This window comes from Mustela putorius, unplaced genomic scaffold (genome assembly GCF_011764305.1).
Source record: "Mustela putorius furo isolate JIRA1106 unplaced genomic scaffold, ASM1176430v1.1 tig00003863_pilon_pilon_pilon, whole genome shotgun sequence".
In the NCBI taxonomy this organism is placed as follows: Eukaryota; Metazoa; Chordata; class Mammalia; order Carnivora; family Mustelidae; genus Mustela; species Mustela putorius.
Genome location: NW_025422015.1, coordinates 5,058,964 through 5,085,823, shown reverse-complemented (window position 1 = coordinate 5,085,823; position 26,860 = coordinate 5,058,964). Strand labels below are relative to the sequence as shown.

Sequence of the window (26,860 nt, the reverse complement as noted above, 5' to 3'; positions counted from 1 at the left end):
GGTCCGCTATCTTCCAGTCCCCCGCCCCCCTCCTGCATGCTTCCTTAACCCTAGACCCTCCCGCCAAAAGGGTGTATGTCCAGGTCATGTCTCCATAGGTAACCCCATACCTATGCAGGAAACGGGAGTATCAGGAGACCTCACCCCATACCTTCCGATCACCAAATATGGATGTGAGCCCATGCCCTGCCTTGGCCTCCCCCACTAACTCCCTCCCAGTGCGACTTCCCCCACTCCCCTTTCCGGAGTCAAGGAACCTCGCCAGAGGGTGCCCACCTCCTCCCGGTGTGACTTCCTTGGCTCCCCTTCTCCTGAGCCCTGAAACTTCGCTGGAGACTGCTGTTAATAAATCTTGCCTTGCGCCTATCTCCCCTGGTGTCGTGTTTATCTCGCCTATAAAACCTAACGCAACTTAGTGCCCATGTCCCAGACCTGGATGTCCTCAAGAGCTGCTGAAGAGCATGCTGTATGAGGAGACCAGTGTGTATACCAATTGTCTGGGCCTGGGTCACGTTTACCCTATGCAGGTTCTGGATATCCCATATGCTGTATGGTCTTCTGTGCTACTGTCAAGCTTGTGCCCCTGAAGGCAGAGCAATCAGCACAACCCTCCAGCATCTCCTGGCACTTGCAGGTGGTACCAATATCCCACATGTCACCCATGGAATAGATGCAGAGACACCAGACAGGGCCACTTTGGCCCATGCGGTTTCCTTTGCACTTGAAGGTCTGCTGAGAGTCATAGGATCCTTGGATGCCTGTGTTCAGCCGTGGATTGATGTAGAACAGCTTGTCATTCAACATGGATACGTCCCTCCAGAGCTCCAATTTTAGTATATGTGCTGCCGAAGCGAGCACCCTCCAGAGCTCCATAGGGTCTTCTCTGAGCTCCCTGATTTTAGTCCAGAATATCAAACTTGAGCTTAGGCTCTTCTCCAGCTGGTCAATCTTCTCTGAGATCTTGCCCAAGCACGAAGTGCTGAAAACAGTCCCCTGGTTCTTCTGGGTCAGCACTATGTGTATTTTGTGGAAGCTGTCAGCCTTTTGCTGGAGGAACTCCTTCAGGTTTTCTCAACTCATACATAACCTGGTTTCCCATGAACAGGCACCTGAAAGAGTGGGGATACTCGATGTGCTTGTAATCCTTAAGGGGTCCTTCAGGTTCATCTTGAGGGGGGGATGGCCACTAGGGTTGTTGGAACACCATACAGGCCTGCAGTCACAGCAGCCCTTAGGGTCTTCCCAGGCACTGTGCTTGATGGTGAAGGGGTCCCCACTGGCATCTACCTCAAAGCTGATGGGCTTCCTGCCAGCCACCAGTCGACAGCCATGCCTGCAGTGAAGGAAGAGCTCCCAGATCTACACTCCACTGCAATTTTGTTCATTACCACCATCAACTTGGTGTTTGTGGGACACTTCTTTGACTTTAAGATCCATCTTTGATAAAACATGTGCCTCCACGTGCTGATCACAGGGTCCCTGAACACACTGTAGCAGAGCTGGCAACAGAGCTTCACTGACGGCTGCTCAGCAAACACCAGTGGCTCCAGCTACTCTTCATACTCTGGCAGCAAGAATGCAGAGTGCAGAGACAGGCTGGACTCTGAGTGTAGGCAGCTGCCAGAGATGGCACAGTATAGCTTGGATGCAGAGTGCAGGGTGCTAGGGACCTGCTGTCTTCCTCAACCTGAGGGAGGCAGGTAAGGGTGCTGGAGGAGTGGGGGGGGGGGCACGCCATGGTACTCTTTGTGAATGTTGGTCCTATTGGCTTTTACAATGGTAGTGACAGCTGAAAAGGAGGGCCCCAAAGTCTTTTCCATCCTGGTCCCTATGGTGAGATCTGGGGTGGATGGCTTTGTAGGCTTCCCAGAGCAGTTGTAGCAGGTGCCTTTGCCTGACCTCATGCTCATGAGAGGTATTTTGGGCATTTATGTAACGTCCCCTACCTGTGGCCACCGGGAAATAGCAATGCCACCCTCCAGCTTCATCGGGCCCCCTTGACTGCCTCTCTAGAAAGGAACCTGTGTGCATTTTAAAACACAGAATTTTAAAAATAATTATTAGCCACATCTACTAAGAGAATCAACAAGGTAAGTTTGGTATCATTAAGTTATACATATTCCCTTCTACATAAGGTCATGATAAATTTTGCACAATGTAAGAGCACAGAGACCATCAGGGACTTCAATTTTACAGATACTAAGCTCAGTTTAAATGACAGAATTGAAAGACCTTTGAGGTCTGAATTTCTCCAGTGCTCACTGCCTGAGTACTGAGACACACAGCAAGAAAAAGTGAATAGTCAGCGGGGTCAAGGGCTGCAAAAAGAATGAAGAAGAGGGGTGCTGAGGAAACACTGTTGGATCTATAATAGGGAGGAATCCATGACCTTTGGGAGAGCATTTTCAGTAGTTAGTGGAGAAGGGAGTTGGCTTGCAGTGCATTACAGAGTAATTGGGTAGTAGAAAAGAGACAGTGAGTGAGACTTCTCTTTATATAGTGTAGCAGTGAAAGATGAGAGGGAATGAGTTTGACAAGCTAGCTGGGCCAAAGTACATTTTTTTTTTCTTTTTCTAAAGGATTGTTTTTTGGCAGAGCAGGAGGCATGAGTAAGATGCGAATCTGTAGCAGAGTTCACGGAGTGGAGAAATATAGAGACAGAGCGGGAGAGAGAGAGACAGAGGGAGACTAGTACAAGAATCCCACAAGCAGATGCTCTTTTTGTCTAATAAGTGTTCATCCTTAAAGGAAGTTTCCAAAATTGCCTCACTTTTGTAGGACTCAAAAGAGTTTTAGAGCACGAAACACAGACATTTACCCTGGAGGAGCTTGCCATTTAAAAATGATACTGTGTACACAGACATAATGAAATGGAGTTATCACTTAAGCACCTTTCAAAAGATGTTAGCCAATATATTCTAACCACACTAAAATAAAATCGATGACTTTGTTTAATTTATTCACATATTATCCACATTAGGTAGGGATTATTTTTGCATATGAGGAAACTGAAACTTAGGCAGGCCTACAGGCTAAGGAAGTTCTTAAGTTCTTGTTTTTTTAAGATTTTATTTACTTATTGAGAGAGAGAGAGTGGGAGCATTAGTGGGGAAGGGGGAATGGGATGGGAAAGGGCAGAGGGAGAGGGAGAAGCAGACTCCCTGCTAAGCAAGGAGCCTGCTGGGGGGCTCCATCAAACCCTGGACCCTGGGATCATGAACTGAGCTGAAGGCAGATGCTTAACTGACTGAACCACCCAGGTGCCCCGAGGCTAAGTTAGTTCTTAATGTCTCATGGCTAATCAATGATTTTAGTCCAGTTGCAGATTACAAACTAGGATCCTACACCATTTGCAACAGTGGTTGAATATGAGATAATACCTTATGATTAAATACATTGTTAGTTCTGTAGCAAAATATGAATATTACTACTCAGTTACAAAATAAAGACTATAAGTCTTAAAAAAATAAAATAAAAATATAAAAATATTGAGTGAAGCTTGTAATTTCAAATCTCAAATGAGAACTCAACAATGTCTGCATCTTATTTAAGGTAAGATAATGTCTGCATCTTTAAAATATTTTGACAGAGGCACACATGTGTGCATGTGTGTGTGTGTTTGCCTGTGTGGGTCTGAGCTATACTATTGGTATGACCAATTGCCTGGTTGTAATGCATACTCTAGGAGGAGGGAGGGGATAACCAATATTTAATAAAAGAGGCTATAGTCCAGAGACAGCTATTATAATCTTCAAAAATCTAATTTCAGTTAACATCAAATTTTAAAATATTACCATAATGAAGGATAGAGATGGATATTCATTGGTGAAATTAGTGGCTTGTTAATTAAATAATAGATGTTGGAAATAGGCTTCATTAGTGAGATTAGTGATAGCTGAAATCTGTGAATTGCCTAAAATATTCTAGAAATACTCCCTACCTTGCCATGAGTCTAGTAAGTCACCCTTCACTGTTAGAAATAAGTTGGGAGCTTGACGCTCAGTAGTCCAGTGTGCAATCATTACCTTGGAACTTTCTGGTTGACTGCTAATGACCACTAGGCTAACTGAATTCTGCCTTTAGAATGGTCTCACATTTGTCCCAAAGAGATTTCACTAGGCTTACAGAATAGGCTATATGACCTATTTGAAGTTCACTTATTATTATTTTAAAAAATATTTTATTTTTTCTTTGACAAAGAGAGGGGAAGGGGGAGAAAGTATGAGCCAGGGGCAGAGGCAGAAGCAGACTCTTTGCTGAGCAGGGAGCATGACTCAGGGCTTGATGACAGGACTTTGGGATCATGACCTGAGCCAAAGGGAGATGCCCAAGCAACTGAGCCACCCATGTATTCCAAAGGTCTGCTTATTGATAAAGTTAATTCAATTATGGTCTATATGTATGAACAACTTTCTTCTGATTCTTTTACTAAAACCTGGTAATAAGATAGTATAGAAGTAGTAAACTCACCACTCTCAACTCCTGGTGTCCACTGCTATCTACTAAAATTAACCTATTTGTGTTTAACCAAATTGGCTTAGGTTGGTCAGACATTTATTTCTTTGAATCTCCTCTATAAATTCCCTTTTCAACTTTTAGAAAACCTGTTCTTCACCTTCTTAGTATGTCTCCCCTGATGACCTTGTCCCCAGCCTCTACCTGTATGCTCTCCAGTTTTACTGAGAATACAGATACAATCAGATAGACAGTCTGTTCCTTTTGTCTTCCATCATCAAATCCTCCAACCTGCCTGTATCTGCCCTTTTTGCCTTTCTTCTTTATGACAAGGAAAGGAGTATAGCTTCACTTGTGAAAGGTGAGCCTTTCCACTTAAGCTTAGCATCCGGTCTTGCTTTCCTGCGTAGGGACCTCATTTCTGTGTTTTACCCATTCTCTTTTGAATCAATTTCTCCCTTTCTGTTAGATTACTCACACTGGTATACAAAAAGCTCTAGCATCTTCTATCGTAGACAAAAACAAACAAAACTTATCTTGATCCTTTTAAGGAATCCCTCTATTTCTCTGTCCCTATACAGTAAAACGACTCAAATTGTCTTAACTGTTTTTACTTCTTTACTTTTCATTCTTTTTAAGTTATGAAATAATTCAAACACAGAGAAAAATTAAGGAATAATATAATACACACCTATGAACACACACAGCTACTGTCCAATAAAACTTTTAATGGTTTTATTTGCTTTACCTTTTTAAGAGAACTATTACAGATATAACTGAAGCCCTTCACCAATGCATTCTCTCCCATCCCCAATGGTAACCATTTAACCAGAAGTTGGTGTTCAGCATGCCTGTACATGTCTTTATATATTACTACACAAATATATATCTATAGCTGAGAGCTATACTTTAGTCTGTACTGATGAATTTTAATCCCCACCAACAGTAAACTAGAGGTTCCTATTTCTCCATATTCATGACAACACTTGACTTGTCAGCCTTTTTAATTTTGTCAAACTGGCTAGTTTGAATTGTTATTTCACTATGATTTTAATTTGCATTTCCCTGACATCTAGTAAAATAGAGCATCTTTTCATATTTTTTATTAGCCATTGGTGTTTCCATCTTTAGAATCGCCTATTTATCTTTTGTGCATTTGTCTTAACATCTTGAATGAACAGACCATCATTTCTGCACTGCTTTGTAATGCCACCTCTATTTTATATTCTTTTCTGGATCCCTACATTGTTTCATTGGTTTACTTGTTTATTTCTGCATCAAGAGCACAAGATCTGCTATAACTTCATAAGAACTAATTCTTCAGTACAGCATCTCCCCCAGTACCTTCTTTAAAATATTCATAGATATTTTTACCTTTCTGGCCTGCATGTGAATTTTGGGATTTTATGTCAAGATCATGAAACCCTGATCCCATGACCCTGAGATCATGACCTGAAATCAGTAGCTGGACACTTAACCAACTGAGTCACCCAGGTGCCCCTTAAATTTACTATTTATAAAAATAAATTATAGGGGCACCTGGGTGGCTCAGTGGGTTAAAGCCTCTAAACTTCGGCCCAGGTCATGATCCCAGGGTCCTGGGATCAAGCCCCACATTGGGCTCTCTGCTCAGCGGGGAGTCTGCTTCCCCTCTCTCTCTGCCTGCCTCTCTCCCTACTTGTGATCTCTCTCTCTCTGTCAAATAACTAAATAAAAAAAATCTTAAAAAAATAAATTATAGAGATTAGAGAGAAAATCATGGTAAAAGAAAATAAACCTGCAATAAAATTATTATCCAAATTTCATGTAATATGGCTACAGACTCATTTCTAAATGTTCTGACAGCCACTTCAAAGAAAAATTAATCAATTACCTGATTCTTGTTGTGCATGAGATAAATAGGATAATGCATTAGGAGAGGCCTGAATATTCTTGTAGTAAGCCTGGAGAGACTTCTCCCATGAGTTATTACAAAACAATCTTCATTAGTAGTATTTGTCCTGCTAATAAAATGAGGTATGCCATCATGCTCTTCCTAAAAATGTTCTTCAATATATGCTAAAGACATAAAGACCAAGGGCAGTCAAGTAAAATATTGCTGTGAAATGAAACAACAACACAGTCTGGTTCTTCAGCTTAGCAGAGGGGCTAGCAAGAAGACTGAATGGCAAATCCTTCAGGCAACGCTCTGCATATGTCATTTTAGCAATTGATCCTATAATAGATACTGGCCAGAGGAAAATCTGAAGTTATACTCCTTGACATATATACACCTGGACAAGCAGGTATTTTGTGTTATTAGACAAGCATAATCCATGCACATTAACCATTGGCTGAGCTGGAAATAAGGTTATGATATCAAAGCCCCTACCAGGGATACACGTGTGATTAGCAAGCTGCCTCTAGGGATGGAAAAGTAAAGGTTCCTCCACAAAGCAGTACTGGTTCTGCTTTAACACAGAATGAATGGACAACCTGGCCCCAGGGTTCTATACCACAGGGCATATCTATATGCTCATGATCCTATTTTCTGGATGCATTCTTTATAGAATGCATATTTATATTTATTCTTTATTCTTTTATTTTTTACTCAGACTGAACCGTTTCAGAGATCTCAGCTTTAGTTAGCCCCACAGGTCCCTGGACTCTACCCAGGTGTCGCACCCTGGAGACAGGCCTCCCTCAGCAGTATCAGTTGCTCCTGATTTCCGCAGGTTTAGAAGTCTCTGTCTCTTTTCTTCCAAGATTCCTTGACCACACCTGGGCTATACCATCTGCTTCTCTAACTATCACTGTCTAAGTTGTTCATTCATTCAACAAACTTTATTCTATTTCTCAGGGTATCACCTTTTGAGGCACATGGTGAATATGTTAATTTTGAGATTCCCATTAGAAAACCAAGCTGTATTGTTGTATACACAGCTAGAAAGTATTAGGTTTTGAGGACAGGTCAGGTGGGAGATTTAGGTGTTTATCTTTAAGCCATTGTTAGGAGTTAGTTGGACAGTTAGGTAGTCAGGGCCAGGGTGCCCCATAAGAAAATAAGGAGTCAGGGCAGCTAAAATAAAACAGCACTAAAGTCATGTTTTGCAGCTTCGACAGGACCACACTAGCATTCTGTTTTGCAGCCTTTGCAGAAATGACTTCTGCAAAATGTCCTAAAATAAGACAATTAACCACAAGGCATTTGTCCCTATCATGGGCAAGGAGCAGTTAAGACATAAGCTCCCAGATGTCAGCAAAAAAGACCATCAGCAGGTAGACAGATAGGTGACCAAAGCCCGGACTGGCACAACTCAGCATACCCTTACTGCTTAAAATAGTTCTGCAAAAGAACTCATAAAAGTCCCTAAACTTAGAAACTCCGGGAGGTTACCCTCCTGTGCCCCCCACCCCCCCAGGAGCTTTGTGCTATTACTCAATGTACTTTGCTTTGCTGCCCACCATGCTTCGTCTGGTCTACCTCTTCATTCTTTGAAGCCATGTGGCCAAGAACCACAGGCACTAAAGTCAGAGAAATCCTGCAACACCATGAGGTTACTCAGGAATGAGAATAGATAGGTAGATAGAATATTACCAAAGTCCCATTTAAATTTGAGCAACATTAAGTGCTTGGCCTCAGCAGCTCAGATGCCCTGGTTGGCTTCTGCTTCTGTCAAGTACTTCTCTGCCCCAGGAGCCACTTTCCTGCCTAAAACAGGCCTCCCAAATCCCTAGAGATACATCATACTAGCTCTCTATCTTAGGTCACCTCATTTATTTGCTTTATTTGATACTTGCTTAATACATGAGAAGACAAAGGACAAACTAGTATTCTACAGCCCTTAAAACCCCAATTCAAATCTATGTATGCACTCCTTGACCTTCCTGCAATATGATTCCCCATGATCAGTTCCCTATTAGGATTTTTAAAGCTAGGAACAAGACTCACCAGGAGTCCCTCTGGGCTGTGATTATCCTGAGTTTTATACCTTTTTAATTCTTCTATCATTTGGTTAGTGGTGGTAGAGAATTTGCTAATTGTTTCCTTCTTATTAGTAGGGGGAGAAATAACAGCATTTTAAGGCATGTAGTCCAGGGTGTACACTGACATTCATGTCCTGCTCTAATCTAGGGCACAAGTCCCTGTAGAACAGTGTCTGTTTTGCTTGTACCCAGTACGGTGTGAGAATATGCTGTAGAGGCAAGCTGTTGAGCATGGCAGAGACACTGCATGGAAGTAAAAAGAGTTAGCAAAAATAGTTATAACTTGAGCATTAACTGAGTGTTAGAGATTGTGCTGTGTTTCTTGTGTTATTTAATAGAGTATACCTCAATGGGGGTGTTATTGCTCCCCTGGGGGCATTGTGGAGATTTGCAGAGTTGTTTTTGCAGCTATAGTGACTTGTGACAGGGCTAGGGATGGTAGACTTCCTGCAAGATAGACTGTCCCACTTAGTAAAGACCTGACTTCACTCAGGTCTCACAGAAGTGTCTCTAATGTCCTGTGGCCATTTCAGCTTTTACAACCTTATAAATCTTGTAGACCCTCGTTTTGTTTTTGCATTTAAACAGAAAGTAATTTGAATTTAAATATTTCTAAGATACTGACATTTCCAAGAGTGTATCTCTCATGCAAATTAAGAGGAGATCAGAAAATTGTACTTTGTTTTATTTGGAATCTTATCTAGAGTCTTTACTATTTTGGGCATTATGTCCCTGCCTACAGTACATGGCTAATGGTTGTTAACAGCTGCTGCATTAATGGTGAGTCTGTGTATATGTGCAAGAATCGGGGCAATTTATTATATCTTCTACATTAATCATATCTGGGCATTTACATATTAACACATACATTGTTTTATCTCAAATTACCTTTCTTCTATTTCTTTATATTACAGATAAGGCATTACATTAATTTAAAAAAGAATACCTTAGTAAATAGCATTATCTACTAGCTATTCATAGTTAGTAAGCTAGGGGCCAGAGTTTGAACACAGCCTTCTAGATCCCAGAGATACACACTCTTAACCACACATACTCTGTTTTGTTTTGTTTTTTTTTTAATCACAGGAAACCAATAGAAATATCAGGCAAAAAGAGGGCAGAGTTCTGGACAGAACTTGAGAGGCAGGGAGTATGTGGTTCTGAAAATGCAGATCAGTACACCGTCTCCATGTAGTGTGGCTTGTAGCAGAACTGGTGAAGGTTACTGAGACACCTCTTTCATGGGTTTCAAGTGAAGGCAGGATGGTCTGCAGATGTCCATTCTGAGTGACAGGAGTAGAGCTCGGTGGACTGCTGCAGATTCCATGGTTCCTGCTATGGAGGACCAGGGTTCCATGGTCTCCCCATCTCGCCAGGAAAGAATGGATGGATGATCCACTGATAGTTTTGAACTCACAGCACTGTTCCTGCTACACACCTACTGGAATCTATATTATTCACTGACACATTCAACATTCCACTTTTAGTAAGCATGTAGGATAGCCCTTTGCTATACTCCAGAAAAGCTAAAGAAAAGCTTTGATCAAGTTCCCTCACACCAGCAAACAACCTTGAACTTTTTCTGTCTGGGTTTATCCAGACATTTTTTCCATATGCTAATATCAATGGGCTGAATTTCCTCTTGGTTGAGAATTTATCTTTGATTTAAAATTGATTACTGAATCTTGAAAATCAAGGAAAGTTTTCATGTGTGGATACAATTTTTTTTTAAGTGGGTCAAAAATGTTCAGTGTAGCTTTTGCTGATGAAGATTAGGAATGGTGGATTAGAAAAATCTGCCTGTCTGGATTTATTTCGCATAGGCCTCAATTGCCCTACTTAGGTTTTCATTTTTCTGGGAGCTTCTTAAGATGATGATGAGTAGAGTTCTAATGAGCTGGAACCTTCTTCCTTAGCTACAGTTTTGACAGGTTGTTTGTCTCTAGCTTGAAGAGACTCTTATTGAGGTTAAATAGAAGACACACAGAATCCAGAGAAATCTATAGCTTAGTATATTAAAATGTATCTGCCTCTTCTATTTTGAAATAACTGCTCATGGCAGTTCTTGGCCTATTTGTTGACAAATCACTCTGGAATAATTAGATAAGAGGCAGCTGTATGTACACTTTAATTAGCTGTTCTTGTCCCAAAAACTTGATCAGAAACTTTTCCTTAACTCATTGCTGTCAGGCCAACACCGCTATAACTTTCCTCTTAATGCATATGAACTTTGTAGGCCTATTAAAAACCATGAAATACATACATATGCTGAATGAAAACATTTTTATGTATCTGTAGGATTAAAATGGAGGGAGGAATTGATAGGAGTAGATTTCAGATTAAGGCAGTGCGGCTGTGATAAGTTTATTTGAGGCATTTTTTGCCTGTATAAAGAATACTGGCAAGACATATTGATCACTTGTTTATAATATTTGGTCAGAAGTTGTGCTCTAGCACCAACACAAGCGTTGATGAATACTATTAACTTTTATGCATGAGTGATAACCAAATATTTATCTTACTTTAAAACTGGATGAACTGAACCCTCTTAAAACCTGTTCCCAGTTTAGAGATGGCTTGTACTTTGATAATTCTTCAATTAGCTATTTGGAACCTGGAAATCAGTTCCTCATAATATTGTGTGATTTTTTTCTTACAGCCTAAAAACACCAGAGGTCAAGGAACTTTTTCTCTGAAGGGCCAGACAGTAAGTAATTTAGACCTGGGGTGTCATAGTGACCCTGTCCTAACTACTCATGTGGTAAAGGAAAAGCAGCCATAGATAGTACCTAAACATGTGGGCATGGCTGTGTTCCAAAAAATATTCTTTAGGCATACTGCAATAGAAATGTCATATGATTTTCATGTTACATAATATTATTTTTCTTTTAATTTTTCCATCCATTTAAAATTTTAAAAACCATTTTTAGTTCACAGGTTGTACAACAACAGGTGGCAGGCCATGTTTGACCCTGAGCAGCAGTTTGCAGATGCCCGATACGCACAGAAGTGGGTTCTGCTCACAACACTAAAGAATGTAACCATATGTATGCTCAAATACTTGAGATACTTGACCTTCGAATAAGAAAACGCATTTTATGTCTAATTGGAATTGTCACGGACACATCTGTTACAAAGTGATCTAAGCCAAGTTGGCTGTGCACAATCAATGGATATGTTTCTATTGGTAGATATGACAGCCACTATTACTTTGCTGTAGTTGAGGGCTACAGATCTCCCACTTCCATATCGAAAGACACCTACCCTCCCCACCTGGGGCTCTATTTAAAGAAGCTTATTTGACCTGAGCTGAAATCAAGAGTGGGTTGCTTAACCCACTGAGCCACCTAGGCACCCCTGGAAAGACATTTTTCTTTCTTTTCTTTTTCTTTCTTTCTTTCTTTAAATATATATATGTTTTAAAGACTTTATTTATTTATTTGACAGAGAGAGATCACAAGTAGGCAGAGAGGCAGGCAGGGGGCGCGGGAGGGGAAGCAGGCTCCCTGCTGAGCAGAGAGCCCATGTGGGGCTCCATCCCAGGACGCTGAGACCATGACCTGAGCCTAAGGCAGAGGCTTAACCTACTGAGCCCCCCAGGCGCCACCGGAAAGACATTTCTAATATATCATATGCTAATTAACAAACCCTCTCGTGCTGATAGGAAGAGTTAAAAACACTTGTGGTAGCTGCCTCTGGAATATGGGCTTCTTCTTCTTTTTTTTTCTTAAAGATTTTATGTATTAATTTGATAGAGAGAGAGAGAGGGCGAGAGCATGAGCCAGGGGGAGAGGCGGAGGAAGAAGAAACAGACTCCTCACTGAGCAAGGAGCCCGAGGTGAGGCTCAATCAAGGAATCCCGTGATCTTGACTTGAGCGGAAGGCAGTGGGTTAAGGACTGAGCCACCCAGGCGCCCCTAGAACACGGGCTTCTTATTAGCAGCACTCAATTACTAGCCACCCACCCATGGAGTGAGCTTGAATAAGGCCCATTAAATAAAAGTTAACATTCAGTTAGAGATTAAAACTAACATACACTCTCACTATAATTCCTATGTTCATGTACTGAAAAAATAAACCACGGACAATAGAATATTCTTTCACGGGACGCCTTCCACAGCGAGAACAGTGATTCCTTTCCCCCCTAGCAGTCTAGCCTCCGAAAACTGAGAATAGAAACCCTTTCCACACAATGGCTGGGGGTGGCTGTTCCTTGGGAGGGGCCAGGAAGATTTTGGGTAGGCGTGAGGACAGCATTTTTTTTTTTTTAAAGATTTTATTTATTTATTTGACAGAAATCACAAGTAGACAGAGAGGCAGGCAGAGGGAGAGGGAGGGAAGCAGGCTCCCCGCTGAGCTGAGAGCCCGATGCGGGACTCGATCCCAGGACCCTGAGATCACGACCCCAGCCGAAGGCAGCGGCTTAACCCACTGAGCCACCCAGGCGCCCCGAGGACAGCATTTTTAAGGAACGGCGGCTGTGAAATCTTTGAGGGCACGGGCTTCTGGGAGTAGAAGCCTACGGGAGCCCGGCTTCAAGATGGCGGTGTGAGAGCATCGTGAACCGATCTCCTTCCACTGACAGCCGAAGCTACAGCTACGTACGGAACAACTTCCTCAGGAAAAAACAAAACAAAAAAAAAACAAAAACAAAAACACAAAAACCCTAAACCCCGGCTGGGCAGCTGCTATGCACCGGCGAGAGTCGGCCAGGACAAAGCAGGTAGGAGAAGCCAGGACGTGACGTCGCTTTAAAGCCCGCACCAGCCTTCCCGCCACGGGGCTGGGAATGCAAAACCCGGAGCTTCTCTCTGAGGAGCGGAGTGCGAACCCTACATCACACATCTCCACTTTTAGGACCTTCACCTGGGAGACAGCCTCCCCCCCCCCCCCCCCCCAAACAGCTAGCTTTAAAAACCAGTGGAGTGGCTGCGCCAACAGACCCACAAGCGATAAGGAACTGAGAAACGGCCCTTAAAGGGTCTGTGTGCTCAGTCAGACTCACCTGCCCGTGGGCCCTGCGCAGAGGCCGATGGCGGGTGCGGGTGTTGAGGTGCTGGCCGCGTGCCGCCGAGGCTTGTCGTGGCGTGTCCAGAGCACCGGGCATCCGCTTTGACACATAACTGGGGGCCTGCTGGGGTGCTCTCTGGAATGGGGAGGGGCAGGTGCCGGCTTCACGCCGGCCTCCATGCTTGGTTCCCGCAGGCCGATGCCATCTTCTTTTGTTTCCGCTCGGGTTCCATCTTCCTTCCTGCCCTCCCTCTGCTGTGCTGCAGAGTGCCAGAATCTCCCGGGCGGAGGGCCTTTACACACGTCGGCTACCCCGGTTTTACGTCTGGTCCCCCAGGTTTTTGCGGCGGCTGTCAAGGGACACGTCCAGATCGCCTGACTGGGGGTGTGGGGGTGGTGGTGGTGATAGTGGGGTTTACTGCTGGGTGGCACAGGACTGTCACAAGTGCACAATACATCCAGTGGGCTACGTTCTCCCTGGGGGTGGGATGGGGGGGTGCTTTTCCCCTCTCCATGGAATAGAACACAACCTTTTCTCTTTCCTGACCTTGAAACGCTAGTGAGGCTTGTACAAAAAAATACAAAGAATTCAAACTGTATAAAGCAGAAGAGACAGTGGATGAAAAGAACAAAAGTTTTATTGCAGAATCCTTCACAATAAAGCGGACTCTGACGAAATTATGGGTGATTTTTTTCTTTCTATATTTTTTTAAGTTTTTTTTTCTTCTGCTGCTGTATAGCAGTAATTAGAATGTTACCAGATTCTGATCCTTCGTAGTTTTTCTTTCTCTATAACCACATCTTTACAATTTTATATTTTAAATTATGTAATATCCAATAATAGAATTTCATGGCTAGTATTTCAGCTATGTCCTCCTCTCCTTGCCCCAGGCTTGTATTATTTTTGATGAAGTTTTAGAATATAGGTGAGTTTCAGTGGGGTGGAGTCTGGAGCCCACAACCAAGAAAGAATTCTTGAGACATCTTTGAACAAAATGGTTGTTTATTAAAGCATGGGGACAGGACTCATGGGCAGAAAGAGTTGCTGCCCTGGGGTTGTGAAGGGTGGCAGGTTGTCTACCTGGTGTTGGGGGAGGTAAGAAAAAAAGGGAGGTTTCAATAGAACTTTCAGATGCTAAAGGCCTACAGGATAGGATACCTTCCTTTCTCAGCAAGGTATAAGCATAAAGATAGTTGGGAGATGCCTAAAGAATGTCACATATGTCCCACCCAGTTGCCGGGTGTCAGCTTCTGCTTTGTTCTCAACCACCCTTCTGTTCCCTCATCATCTGAAGAAAATCTCTTCTGTTCTTTTATCTATACATATCTAAGTTTGTATTTCTAGAAGATGAGGATTCATTTAAAAATTAACAGTAATCCCAGTGTCACACCAAACCAAACCAAACAAAACAAAACCCCAGTAATCCCATAATATCATCAAACATGCAGTGTTTATATTTTTAAATTATGTGATAAGATTAAAAAATTGCAACTGGTTGGTATGCATTTGAATCTCTTTGATGTGGTTTTGGGATATAGGTGAGTTCCGGTGGGGTGGAGTCCATAGCTACGGACCAAGAAAAAATTTTTGAGATGTCTTTGGTGCAAAGTGGTGGTTTTCTAAAGCACAGAGACAGGACCCACGGGCAGAAAGAGCTGCTGCATGGGGGTTGTGAAGGGTGGCTGATTATATACTATGGGGTTGGGAGAGGTTAGGAAAAACGGAGGCGTTGAATATATGCTGAATATGAAAGTCCTTTCAACACCTCCCCAAGAAGACTTCCTGGATACTAGAGGCCTTGCCACTGTCTAGTTAAGGTTGTTTACCTGTCTAGTAAGGCGCTAACATTTAGATAGTTGGGAACTTCCTGGAGGAATGTTACATTCTGCCCACTTCAAGTATCTGTTGGTGGGCTGCAGGTTATAGAGACATTTAATTGGATTTACAATCCGTTATAAAGACGATTAATTTTATTTACATTCCATTCTGGAAGCTATTGCTAAGGCTTTTGTAAGTAAACGGAGGGAGACTTGAGTCTTGCAGGATTGTGGTCTCTACGAGTAAACTATTTGTTTTTCCTTTAGGGCAGCCAGGAATGCCTGAGGAATGTCACATATATCCCATGGAGAGGGTGGGTTTCGGGGTATCAGCTTCTGCTTTGTCCTTAGCTTGCCTTCTGGTCCCTCATCATTTTCTAATTTACAACATCTGTCATTTATGCTTTTCTCTCCCTTCCTTGCAATTCACCATGTGAAGACATTTTTCTATTTCTAGTTTTTCCATAATCTGGCTTTTTGCTGATTCATATTTGATTTTGAGAATTTTCCTTTATTTCTTTTTTCTTAATATTTTTGTTATATTTGTTACTTCATTGTATTTCATGTTGGAGGTTTTAAAAAAATATTTATTGGGGCGCCTGGGTGGCTCAGTGGGTTAAGCCACTGCCTTCGGCTCAGGTCATGATCTCAGGGTCCTGGGATCCAGTCCCACATCGGGCTCTCTGCTCAGCAGGGAGCCTGCTTCCCTCTCTCTCTCTCTGCCAGCCTCTCTACCTACCTGTGATCTCTCTCTGTCAAATAAAATAAAATAAAATCTTAAAAAAAAAAATCTAAAAAATATTTATTTAATTTTTAAATATGGAGACATATAAAAAGAAGTATTTTAGTTCCTCTTCCTCTCTGAGGGTAGCTCTGCCACTAGACCTCTTTCAGTTGTTGGGATAGTGCTCTTGAGGTCTCTTCTTAGGAATGAAACTAGCCCAACAAATATCTTCCTTCTTTATCCCTCTCCATCACTCATTAAACCAGTGGTTCTTAGCAGAATAGTACTGTCCCAAGGATTATTCTTTAAACTTTTGGGTTATTTTAGTTGTCAGATTGTTGAGGGGGTCAGGAAGGCTAATGGACTCAGCAGGCAGGAGCTGAGAGGTTAGACTTCCTACAATATGTGGCACCTTCCTTCACAGTGAAGAATTGTCCCGTGTATTGCACTGCTTTTGAATGTTACCTCAAATTCATGTAAGTCAAAAGTTATTTATAATACTCTGAGACTGGATCTTAGTTCTGTTTTTCCTATAACTGCAAAGTCATTTTTCCATGTTTTTTACTATACATTGAATTTAATACAAATACAGTTAGTGTGGTATCTCAATTGGGTATCTGTCCGATCAGTTAGGGCCCCCCAATGTGGGGCCATGATCAGGTGGAAGCCAGTGGTGTGGGAAGCAAAAGAATTCACCTGAGGTGGGACAAAGGAGATGGAAGTCTATTAAATACACAACAGGGGAGTGGAGGGCTGGACAACAAAGGAGAGCTTGTATTTAAGGAGGCAGTGGGTGTGGGAAGGTGTTTTTAAAGGGGGAAGATGAGGAGGTATGGTGATTTACGGAATCATCCTTTTTTCTGTAACTCTTGCCTACTTGTAAGTAGCCCATTGATCAGTTAGGCCTCTGGATATTTTGATGTGGGAGGCCTTCTAGGCCTGTCTGTGTTCAGCCAGGTGGTCGCTGTGGGCCTTTCCATTGCTCAAGCCTGTTTGCCTAAAAGCAGCCTCTATAGTTACTGGGTAAATTGAGGCAACACGGAAATCTATTTTGTTTGGATCTTTCTATTTGAGAAAACTACTAGTAGTGTTACCACTCATGGTTTTTGAATTGCCAACACAACATAACTGCACTGTGTGCTTTTTGGCTGTTGCCTCCACCAGGCTGCTTCTAAATAAAGGTATGTGATGAGTTCTTCATTATGTCTTCTCATTCAGGGCAGTGCCTCCTAAACCATAATGTGAGGTTGCTGTTGTAGTCTGCCCAAGCAGTTACGTTGTGAAGCTGTATTATTTTATTTTATTTATTTTTTAAGGAGTTTATTTATTTTAGAGAGAGAGCACGCTTATGCAACCTTGGATGGGGTGGTGGGGATAGAAGCAGAGGGAGAGAGAGAATCTCAAGCCCACTCCATGCTGACTGCAGAGCCTGATCCCACAACTGTGAGATCTGACCTGCTTTGAAATCAAGAGTTGAACGCTCAACCAAGCCACCCAGGTGCCCCGAAGCAGAGTTATTTTATTATAATTTTTACATCTCCTACTTACTATAGTTGGGGCTTTAAATAAGTTATTTTGAAATAATGTACATCTATGGATTTTATTTTAACATGGTATGATGGGACTGCAAATATTTGTTATTAAAGTGAGGATTGGGTCTGATGAGATTGAGCCCCCACAGGTTTAGTTTGGTGGGGAGAGTCAAACAGCATTGAGCAGTTAGGAATCACTGAATATGTGAAAAGATTTTAACAGTGGAGTTTACATAATAATAGCTGACACTTTAGGTAGTGCTTGTGTAATATGCTGGGAACTCTCTTTTCCAGATGTCTTACCTAAATCAACTTCTTCAATGCTCATTACAGCTCCAGGAGGTCAGTGGGAGCTATCAGTCTCCCCTTCTCATAAATGAAAAAACAAGAGACCCACATATGAAGTAATTTACCCAAGGTCACATAACTAATAAATGCCAGAGCTGGGATACAAACCCTGGCAATGAGGCTACGAAATCTACTCTCTTTACCACTGCTTTTGATTGGTTTTCTTTTGAAGCACAATTCACTGAGCAGCAAGGAAGGAAAAATCAAACATACTGGCAGAAAATATACAGGTGCTAGATTTAAAGGGAAAGTGGATATGTAATTTTGCCTTTTAGAGGCTAGTTGTGCAGAGTTGCATGTTGGTAGGGTGGGAACTAAACCTTTTAAGTGGTAACAGTCCTCTGGAGGAGCTCAAAAAATGTTTGTTGAGTGAATGAAGTACTTTATAGGGCTGGCTGAAGTGGAAAATAAAATTATGGAAGAGTCTCAAAGTTAATAAAGAGAGTAAGGCAGAACTTGGGCATCTATACTATGCAAAGGACGTACCAGGTGCCTTTTTTGAAGTGTAGCACACCTGAAGTGTGTCTGGTGTTTCCACCATAAGCATCCTTGTTGCTGGTGTTTTCATGGCATAACTAATTGCTGTAAGGTAATTTTACTGTAAAAAGATAAAATCATGAAAAATAAAAGAGGGACATTGATGTGGGAAACAGAGGCAGAAGAAAAATTATTAAATTTCCTTACCTACTGACAAGCCCTTGAAACATGCAGAGTGATTATCCTCTAGGGACTCAACTACCCTCACCTTGAGGCTTTGCTAAGGGCAAAGGACAATCCTAGCCTGACCGATGCCCTACCCCCAACCAGGATCCTATAAGTCTACTTTAACAATTCCCTTAGGAGACTTTATCTCTAAAACTCCAAGATAGTGTCGACAATCATTCCCAAGCATATGACCCACTGATCTAAAGGGTTTCAAGAGAAGGTTTTTATTACTGGTAATGAATAACCTTTTCCCCAGACAATAGCTAGCCCTTCAAGTTCCTAGAAACCTTGCTTCCAAAATTCCTTAGAGACTTACGCCATTCCTAATCCCCTTCCCACTTACAAGTATATAATAGACCACTCCTCACATCCCCGGGGCAGCAGCTCTTCCTGCCCAGGGGTCCTGTCCCCGTGCTTTCATAAACCACCATTTTGCACCAAAGATGTCTCAAGAATTCTTTCTTGGTCATCGGCTCCGGACCTCACCCCACCGAACCTTACCTATGTTCTAGAACTTCATCAGCATTCATTAAAAAAGACTATTAAATGACATGAAAAATGATTAACAAAATTAAAAAGTCTTTATTGAGAAATAGAAAATTGAATACATTTAAAATATATGTAGATTCATGGCAATACTGTGCAAATAACTGATTTAAATTTGTGGACTGTACCAAAGCACTTGTCTTCAAGGTTTTTGTTCATAATATTATACTTTCTTTCTTTTTTTTTTTTTTTTTAAAGATTTTATGGGGCGCCTGGGTGGCTCAGTGGGTTAAGCCACTGCCTTCGGCTCGGGTCATGATCTCAGGGTCCTGGGATCGAGTCCCGCGTCGGGCTCTCTGCTCGGCGGGGAGCCTGCTTCCTCCTCTCTCTCTCTCTCTCTCTGCCTGCCTCTCTGCCTACTTACTTGTGATCTCTCTCTGTCGAATAAATAATAAAATATTAAAAAAAAAAGATTTTATTTATTTATTTGACAGAGAGAGATCACAAGTAGGCAGAGAGGCAGGCAGAGAGAGAGGAGGAAGCAGGCTCCCAGCTGAGCAGAGAGCCCGATGTAGGGCTCTATCCCAGGACCCTGGGATCATGACCCAAGCCGAAGGCAGAGGCGTTAACCCACTGAGCCAGCCAGGCGCCCCCATAATATTATACTTTCTTTACAAAAGATTTTGTTTATTTGTGAGAGAGAGCACTTACATGAGTTGGGGGAAGGGCAGAGGGAGAGGGAGAATCAGACTCCCCACTGAGCAGGGAGCCTGGCCTGGGCTGAATCCCAAGACTCTAGGATCACGACCTGAGCTGAAGGAGGACACTTCACCAAAGGAAACAGCCACCTCTCCTTTTTTTTTTTTTTTAACTAAAACCTTTTCCTTCATTAAGAGTGGTATCAGTTTCCAAATATTGGGACACATACTTTGTAAATGAACTTTGAATTGTATTGTGAAAGCCTCTTATGCTGGTGTGTGTTCTTGGAGTATTGTCATATCATGTCCTTTGATAGATGTTCGAAAGTTCTATGTGAAATGTGGGTTCAAAACTACATCACTGTATAGATATTATGAGTGGTAAGAGTAATATAATATAAAAATGAGAGTATTGCTTTATTGGAGAAACGTAACCAAACTGTCAAACCAACAAACTGTCAAACCAATCTGTCAACCAGTTATTTATTTATTTTTTAATGGCAGAATTGCCTTACAGCCAATTAGTTATGCAGAGAAAATGTTCGCATGAAAATCTTGCAGAGAAAATGCTTTTGGCAAAGAAGCTCATTGCAAAACTAGCTAGAACCAATAAGAGGAATTTCACGTGGGAATTGCTGAATTTGCTTACCCAGGACCACAGAATTTTTTTTTTTTTAAAGATTTTATTACTTATTTGACAGAGATCACAAGTAGGTAGAGAGGCAGGCAGAGAGAGAGAGAGGAGGAAGCAGGCTCCCCGCTGAGCAGAGAGCCTGATGTGGGGCTGGATCTCAGGACCCTGGGATCATGACCTGAGCCAAAGGCAGAGGCTTTATTTAACCCACTGAGCCACCCAAAATTCTGACCGCAGAATTTTAACTATAAATGTTCATTAGGATACATCTGGTTCAAATATCCATCTTGACAAGATCTGACTGGGACTAGAATAGAAGGGGGTGTTTCTTAACAGAAATTTTAAATAAATTGATAGAACTCACATTATAAATACATCATATCAAAGAGTTAACTTAAATATGGAAATATTTACTCTAATCTCTCCTGAACAAGGAGTTGGCAGAACTGTTATTTAGGGACAGCTCCAGGAATCATCTTTGTCCTGGTCTTATTGGGAGTCTTCTCTGGTTTGCCCCTGGATCCTCTGCAGTGTCCTTCACAAGTTTTGGTCACATGCCAGTTCGTCTGAATGACCATTTCCCTTTGTCTGCTTCTGTCTACACCTGGCCAATGTTTCAAAGCTCAGACTTTAATTATACAATTTTATCAGTGGGATTGCTATAGCTATAGCTATTACATAAATTGGCATAAAGGACGAACTTCAGAAGGTTTATTCCCTTCATTTTCCTTGTGTTTTCTAGTGATGCATTCCTAGGTCAGCAAATCTGCTTAATACCTTGGTCAGCTCTGGTTGCAGTATGATACAGTGCAAACGGAAGATTTTGACATTTGGCCATTCATTGGGTTTCCACTTCTAAGCCACAGAATAAGAAAGGAATGATAGGGGTTCTTGATTCCTCCAAAGATGGTATATTAACAATAACCTTTTAGATACAAAAGGGAGCCATCACTGTATTACATTCATGAAATGACTGAGGTGGACATTAGGGTGTAGTTATCTCATGAAATTTGTTAAGAGCAGCTCTAAAATTCCACCCTTGGCCAAGATTTTCACCGAGCTGGTCACAAACCAGCCATATTAGATGTTACTCCCTAGCTATTATGGAGTTAGTTTTAGAACTGCGCCATTGGTTGGTTTGAACATCACTCCATTGCTCAGTCTTCTTATGGCTGAGGTGGACTTGTTTCTTAGTACTTCATCTACCAAGTTAACTACTTTGATGTCATTTTTAGTTAACTTCCTGCTTCTCATTGTTGGCTTTCTTTCTTTCTTTCTTTTTTTTTTTTTTGTTGCCAGTAAACCTTTTGCTATTTGATGTTAATAGTGAGTAGTAATTTTAGGCTTTGACATGTCTCTGAATGCTCTATAACTATGTACTGAAATCTGTGTGGAACTCATGCCTGGTGTGGCACTGACCTACGGTTGGTCTTACTTAGAAGAGTCTTCTCCATGCGATCAAAGGCTGTGGCTCTAAGTTACTTCCTATAAAAAAAATGACCCTCTACCTTGCTTTTAGAAAATTTTTTTCTTTCTGGTCTTTATAAATCCCTTTTTATTAGGTATTCACTTTACATGCATCATACCTTTCATCCTCACAAACTGTTGTGGAGAAATAAACAACTTTTTATTTTATTTAATGATTTATTTACTTATTTTTAAGATTTATTTATTTATTTTGAGAGAGAGAGAGAGAGAGAGTGAAAGCAAGCGGGTATGGGGGTAGGGAGGGCAGAGGGAGAAGGAGAGAAGCAGGCTTCCTCCTGAGCATGGAGCCCAATGGCAGGCTCAGTACCACAACCCTGAGACCATGACCTGAGCCCAAACCAAGAGTTGGATGCTCAGCTGCCTGAACCACCCACGTGCCCCACAACTCCTCTTTTAAAGAAGAGCAAACCAAATCCTCACGGTTAAGATTGAAGTCATTTTTTGTAGACCTTCAAGCTTTCCTATATTAAGTCATTTTTTGTAGACCTTCAAGCTCTCCTATATTATTTGTCATATTATCCTGTTAACTTTACCTTTAGAGTGATTATCAGTTTTATCCCTTCATTTCTTTTCTCAAGGCAACTGCCCTAAAACAGCATCTCATTAACTCTCACACCTAGAGGACTTAAACAGCTTCTTAATCGGCTTCCCAGCTCTATCTCCTGTCTTCCATGATTTCTACATTCTCTCACTAGAAGTACTTTTTTCAAACACAAAATTTATCATGCCACTTTACTGCTCTGACTCCCTCTCTCTTCCCCCCTCCCCATGGACAATAGAACAAATTTTTAAAGCGTGTGTGTGGCTCAGGGCTTTCAATCTGTCCAAACGTATCTTTCCAGTCTTTCTCACATAGTGTATCTTCAGGCATTTTCTACTACAGCAGAAGCACACTCCTAGCACACTCCTACTGTTTCTAGAACAAATCCTCTGACTTGCAGGCTCTGTACTTCATGCAGTTTCTCCTGCCTGGTAGGCCTTCCCTTCTCTTCCTTACATCTCTGCCTATTCAGACCACACCAGTCTTTCAGTATCTATCCAGTACTTTGAGAACTTTGTGAACTCTTACTGAGCTTAGTAAACTATCCTTTGCCTTCAGACCCCATCAGAATTTATATTTTTCATGACATGTACTACCATTATTGACCTTTTATTGTAGTCATCTGTGTGCTTTCCTATCTCTTCATTTGCTTCATTTGAATGCTTAGAAGCCTAGCCCTGCAGTTAAGAAGATGTCTTCTACTGTTAAATGTCCTCTAGCATTTAAGAAAATGCTTTGAATATATCATGGACTCAGCAAAATTTGGTTCAGTTTAAAAAGTATCCTGTTTTAAAATACATATATGCTTAGAAATTAGAGAACTTCACTTGAACATTCATACCACTGCTTAGTGGTCCTCAACTGGGGGACGGAGTCTGTGAAGATGGCAAATACAGTCCTTGAACTACTTTAGTATTTTAATAGGCCTCGTGGAAATCATACCCTTACCTATAATGAGGCTGGGAGGCTAATATATCAATTTTCTGTCTATAGTTATATTAATTCTGTAAGAATAGTATTAATTTCTTAGTCTAGGATTGTTTGGTAGTAACAGAATATGCTCAAATTAATGTATGGAAATGGGGAAACTTGATACGATGACATAGGGACATCTTGTGTAAGCCCAAAGGTAGGTCTCACAAAGGATTGAACCAGAGAGAGAGAAATTACTGAAAATGAAGATAGCAGTCTTAAGAATTCTTCCCCTGAGTCCTCAGGTATTCCTCTGCTTCCTGTCGACATCAGTTTCATCTTCCTCTCTGCAGACTGGGTACTTAGGCTCTGCTAACACACAACTGTTACGATGTCTATATCTATTTAAAAACACGTCAGTGGAGATAGCATGTGTGTATGTCTAGCTATATCTATATCTACACATATGTTTGTATATATATAGATGTACACATGCATGTATGTATGCATTATGTGTATTTATACATCTATGCATATTTGATGCTTACTTGAGGGGCCAGTAACTGAATTTCGAAGTACCCAGCCAGACACTCTTTCCAAGAAATTGACAACATACACTAGTCAACATTTGAAAGAGCTTAACCAGAAATCCATATTCGAAAGACAGCTCCTACAAGTTGCAAACATATTTACCTCAGCTTAGCTCTAGACAGTTTTAAAATCAGCAAAAAGGGCATTGGAAATGACTTTGAATTAGTGAAATGTGTGATGTTCAAGATATAGGGGTTGACTAAAAATACTGTGTATGTGACTTTCTATGAGCAAGTGTAAGATTATATTTCCGGAGGGGCATTTCTTATCTTAGGACTTAGTTTGGCTCTGTTCCTGTGTTCTGTTGTCCAGCTGTGGTGAGAAGTGAGAAGTGTAGCTCAGTCCCGAGGCTAAAATAGTATTGCCTCTGCCTTCAGTGAAAGAACCCAATAGCTAAAAATGGTCAACTTATTTGCCATGAGGGCATGTCATCATCATGCCAGAACTCATTGTGTACAGATGCATTTAGGCCTTTAGTTTCCAGATAACTGGAATGTCTCAATTTTCTTTCCAGTTTCTCTGGAAAGAGAATTGACTGGCTCATTTTGGGGAAGGTCCTGGCCCAATCTACAGTGACCAAGGGAGTCTATGAGTTATGTAGTAACCAACAGTGCTAAAGAAAGCTTCTCACCAGAAGCTATGAGTATGCAATCTCTGGAAAGGGGTCCAGGCTGGGTTGTGGGTAAAGAGTAGATTTCATAGAAATGAAACTGTTTGAGACTTCATGTTGAACAAATTCAAAGCTATATTTCTTCGAACAGAAGAGGATATAAAATCTTTTTTTTTTAAATTTTATTTATTTATTTGACAGAGATCACAAGCAGGCAGAGAGGCAGGCAGAGAGAGAGAGAGAGAGAGGAGGAAGCAGGCTCCCTGCGGAGCAGAGAGCACAATGCGGGGCTCGATCCCAGGACCCTGGGATCATGACCTGAACCGAAGGCAGAGGCTTTAACCCACTGAGCCATCCAGGTGCCCCTAAAATCTTTTTTTTTTTTTAAAGCTATGGTTATTTATTATTTGTTAATAAAGAAGGTTGTTCTTTCCTTTAAAAAGAAAGTGACATTAAAAGGGTCACTTTTTAATGACCCTTAATGAAGGGTTGAGTCTCCTTGGGGTGCTGGACGGTACTGTAGTTGTATAATGCCAGAGGGAGGCTCAGGTGGTGGCTTTCTTTACACTGGACCACATTGAGTGCTTCACTCCCTGTGTGGCCTGCACTCCTTCTTAGTGCATTTTGATGTCTAGAACCGCACCTTCTGGCTCTGGATCCTTTATTAAGGCTCCCTGGGGGGAGGTCACCATAATGGGTGGAGGGCCCCATTCCTTCTGGAATTCTACAACATGGAGACTTCTTTCTTTGTTTCTTTGTTTGTTTGTTTCTTTCTTTCTTTGACAGACAGAGATCACAAGTAGGCAGAGAGGCAGGCAGAGAGAAAGGAGGAAGCAGGCTCCCTGCTGAGCAGAGAGCCTGATGCGGGGCTTGATTCCAGGACCCTGAGATCATGACCTGAGCCAAAGCCAGAGGCTTTAACCCACTGAGCCACCCAGGCGCCCCAACATGGAGACTTCTTATCAGCCAGCTGTTGATGGGTTTCCTGGTGGGAGAGCCCTTGTGAGGCTGAGCATGTTGAGGACCCAGAGACCTTGGCATACATGTCTTTTATGCCAGTGAGTTGGCAGGTGGTGATGATGGCCCAATGACAGCCGAGGCCATAGCCTCTGGGTTGTTTCTTCATCTTGATATGGGTCCTTTAAAATCTTAAAGAAATATTGTGGAATATCATATGGTCTTCATATAGTTCTGCATAATGCAAACAGTGAACTGCTCTGTTCTTCTCTTTTCTGAAAGCATCCATCCAATCAGGGGCTTTCCTAATGGAAAAACCTGCAGCTCCTCTGCCGTTCCCCACAGCGACCAGGACATGGACTGATTCCTTTCTTCCCTCTTCGGCTGCCATATATTTTTTTATTTATTTGTCACAAGTAGGCAGAGAGGCAGGCAGAGAGGTGGGTGGGAGCAGGCTCCCCACCGAGCAGAGAGCCCGCTGTGGGGTTCAATCCCAGGACCCTGAGATCTTGACCTAAGCCAAAGGCAGAGCTTAACCCACTGAGTCACCCAGGCACCCCTTTTTCTGTCATATTGAAAACATTTCTTACCTCAAGTATCCTGGTATCAAAAGCAGCATATTTTTCTCCACTGAGACCAGAATCAGGGGGGCCAAGACTGAAACCTCCCCATGTGTTTCTGCTCCATCCTGCTCCCATTTAAGCTTCCTCTTCTTCTGGTCCCATTCCTTCCTCTGCTGGACCAGATTAGCCTCTACCATCTTCTGCTCTTCCTTGCTTCTTTGGACAATGATCTGCACATCCTCCCTGTCTAGGAGGAACATTCAAACCAGGCTATAGGAAGCCATGACTCCCTTCACCAATGATCTGACCCCAGTTCACATCCTTTTTTCTCTTTTCTTAGTTCTTTTGCCTCTTCCTTTTCTTGCTTCTGTTTCAGACTCTGTTAAAGTGCCTTTCCAAAGCTCCTCTGCTCTCAATTTAGTGAAGAAACTATAGGACCTATACTGTCAACCCATCAAATTACTGGGAGAAGAAATACAGCACTATGTTTGTAGCACACAGGTCAAGCTAGTGAAATGATGGTTGTTTCTGGGTCCTGGAGACAACAGAGGGCCATTGTTGAGAACTGTCTTCAGTGCCAAAATGGAAACTGTTGGAAAGGTAATGCTGCCTGGAACATATGTGACTGCTGGCATGGTGGAGCCTTGAGAGCACCTCGGGATATAAAATACTTTAAAAATTCAGCAGACATTTTTTAAAAGTTGAGTTTTACAGACAGGGGGGTTGATTGGTAAAATATTAAAAGCATTCTTGACATGCAATAGTTTTCCTTTAAATAGCTTTATTAATGGATGAATTTTCCAGGGGATGGGGACTGATCAT

At 41.9% G+C, this 26,860-nt stretch overlaps 2 pseudogenes; both read right to left on the bottom strand.

Annotated features, from left to right (window-relative positions):
• Positions 1-248: 248 nt before the first annotated feature.
• On the bottom strand, positions 249-1,904 carry LOC101684898 (annotated as a pseudogene).
• A 23,159-nt stretch (positions 1,905-25,063) lies between these two features.
• LOC101685183 lies at positions 25,064-26,619 on the bottom strand (annotated as a pseudogene).
• Between the last annotated feature and the right edge of the window lie 241 nt (positions 26,620-26,860).